This window comes from Liolophura sinensis, unplaced genomic scaffold (assembly GCF_032854445.1).
Source record: "Liolophura sinensis isolate JHLJ2023 unplaced genomic scaffold, CUHK_Ljap_v2 scaffold_118, whole genome shotgun sequence".
NCBI classification, from domain to species: Eukaryota; Metazoa; Mollusca; class Polyplacophora; order Chitonida; family Chitonidae; genus Liolophura; species Liolophura sinensis.
Window position 1 is genome coordinate 71,586 of NW_027018057.1, and position 3,299 is coordinate 74,884.

Below are 3,299 nucleotides of genomic sequence, written 5' to 3' on the forward strand. Positions count from 1 at the left end.
TGGGCATCGCATCCAACGCACTCGGGAGCACTGCTCCCATCTAATATGAAATTGTGCGTTAGACGAGAATGCCCAACACGACACCTTGTTAAAACTACTTGGCCTCTACGAGAATGAATGAATGAATGAATGACTTTACGCCACATCGGCAATATTTCAGCCATATCGTGGCGAGAACAAGGTGAAAACAAAAGACGGTTAAGGTTTTCGATATGATAATATGAACATCAAAAGTAAAACAAAAAGTACAGACATGCTTAAAATCGCATAAAAGAAAAAATAAGAGTTGAAACTCGAAAACCAGGGTTATATATTTCATGTATAAATCTATATGTATATAACTGTTTATATATAGATATTTATGACGATTAAAATTTATATTTTATGATATAGGCCAATGACCTTTAAATAATTTATGACAACATCGCCAGCGATGCTGTCAAATAAATCATATATAGAGTTGACTGTGTAGAACCTTTGCCGAACATGGGCAAAGTCTACACAGTCAACCAGAATATGTTTGATGCCATATTGAGCATCACATCCAACACACTCGGGAGCACTGCTCCCATCCAAGATGAAATTGTGTGTTAGACGAGAATGTCCAATACGGCATCTGGTTAAAACGACTTGGTCTCTACGAGAATGAATGAATGAATGATTATGGCTTAACGCCACATCGGCAATATTTCAGCCATACCGTGGCGAGAACAAGGTGAAAGCAAGAGACGGTTAAGGTTTTCGATATGATAATATGAACACCAAAAGTAAAACAAAAAGTACAGACGTGATTAAAATCGAATAAAAGAAAAATAAGATTTTAAACTCGAAAACCAGGGTTATAGTACATGTATAAATATATATAACTGTTTATCTATAGATATATATGACAATTAAAATTCATATTTTATGATATAGGCCAATGGCCTTCAAATAATTTATGACAACATCGCCAGCGATGCTGTCAAATAAATCATATATAGAGTTGACCGTGTAGAATCTCTGCCGAACATGGGCAAAGTCTACACAGTCAACCAAAATATGTTTGATGCCATATTGAGCATCACATCCAACACACTCGGGAGCACTGCTCCCATCCAAGATGAAATTGTGTGTCAGATGAGAATGTCCAATACGGCATCTGGTTAAAACGACTTGGTCTCTACGAGACATACCAAGTGTATATGAATTATAGCCAATGACAGGATGAATAGCATGCAGTTTATTATGGACCTGCAAGTTCCATTCACCCTGCCAAAGGCCACGAATATATTTAAGAATATTGCACTTCATGTCAGTACAAGGGATTTTTATCTTGGATATGGGTTTATTTAGGGCAGCTTTCGCCTCCCTGTCTGCGATTGTGTTTCCATGGATACCAATATGACTTGGTATATAATATCTTTACCTCTTCTAATTAATTTCCTATGTATAGCTAAAATTTGAAGGATCAAGGGATTTTTAAATTTATTATTCTGTATTGCCAATAAGCAAGACAACGAGTCCGTGCATATCATTGCCCTCTGGGCATGCCCAGAAGAAACATATGATAAGGCCAGGAGTATAGCTCTGGCCTCGGCAGAGAATATTGAAGAACAGGATGGAAGACGAAAGGAAGAGACTCGCTGCTCCATGACAGCCGCAGTCGCAACCCTGTCCCCCTCCTTCGATCCGTCAGCATATATAAATTTATAATCCATATAATTAGCTTTAATTTCAGCAAAACCTTGCTGAATTATAAGAGGATTTGTATTCGATTTATTATATTTACGTAGATCAAATATTAGTTTTGGTTGTGGGAGAAGCCATGGAGGAGACTCCGGAAAAGACACCGGAGCTATATCCTCCAGCTTGATGTTAGCTCCCACAATATGGTCCCGTATGCGCAGACCGAACGAAGGGATCTTGTTAGGACATTTAATATATTTGTCTACATATAATGGATTGAAAACACAGTCGTAGGCAGGGTTTGTTGGATGTGCTTTAAGCTTTGTAGTATATTGAAGACTAAGTTTAATACGTCGGTTGTATAAGGAAGGCTCATTTGCCTCCACGTATAAACTTTCTACTGGTGAGGTTCTAAAAGCACCAAGGCTGAGCCTCAAACCTTGGTGATGAACAGGATCCAACATTTTAATGTACGACTTCCTAGCGGAACCGTAAATGATGGATCCATAGTCCAATTTAGACCTCACCAGAGAACGATATAAATTAAGTAAAACTGATCGGTCAGCACCCCAATCGGTGCTAGACACGACCTTAATTATATCGAGAGCCTTTGTACATTTAGCTTTAAGCATTTTAATATGAGGTATAAAAGATAGTTTACTATCAAATATTATACCTAAAAATTTTGTTTCTCCCAACAATTTTAACCTGTTCACTACAAAAATTTAGCTCAGGGTCAAGATGAAGTTTCCGTTTATTACAAAAATGCATACCGACGGTTTTAGACGTTGAAAATCTAAAACCGTTTTCAGTTGCCCATTTCTCGATCTTATTGAGACAAAGCTGCAACTGACGTTCGATATTATTCATATTCTTAGCTCGGTAGCATATAAGGAAATCATCCACGTATAAAGAACCCTCTGTGCCAGATGTTAATGTTTTTGCTAGCTATTTATTTTTATGCTGAACAGAGTTGGTGATAGAATGCTGCCCCTGGGGTACACCCATTTCTTGCTCATAAGAGTCAGAAAGAGTGGACCCCACCCGTACCTTAAACTGACGATCGGATAAAAATTTGGATATAAATATAGGTAAGCGACCTTTTAGACCCATATTCGCGAGATCTTTTAAATACCATATTTCCATGTGGTGTCGTAGGCCTTTTCAAGGTCAAAAAATATGGACACCACATGTTCATTATTGATGAAGCCATCGCGAATAAAAGTTTCGAATCGAACAAGGTGATCCATGGTAGATCTACCTTGCCGAAAACCGCATTGAATATTAGATAAAAGCTTGTTGGTTTCAAGAAACCAAACAAGTCTATCATTAATCATCCGTTCCATAGTCTTACAGACACAGCTGGTAAGAGCTATGGGACGGTAATTAATTGGATCAGTATGATCCTTACCCGGTTTGGGAACCGGGATAATACACGCCTCCCTCCATGATGGTGGAAAATTACCAGTTATCCAAATATCATTAATCAAATCCAAGAGAGTCTCCAGTGGCTCAGGTGGTAAATGGTTGAGAAACTTATAATATACATTATCAGGACCACAAGCAGTATCGTGGGCCTTTTTTAATGCAGTCTTAAGTTCATCGATATTAAAAGGATTATTATAATCTTC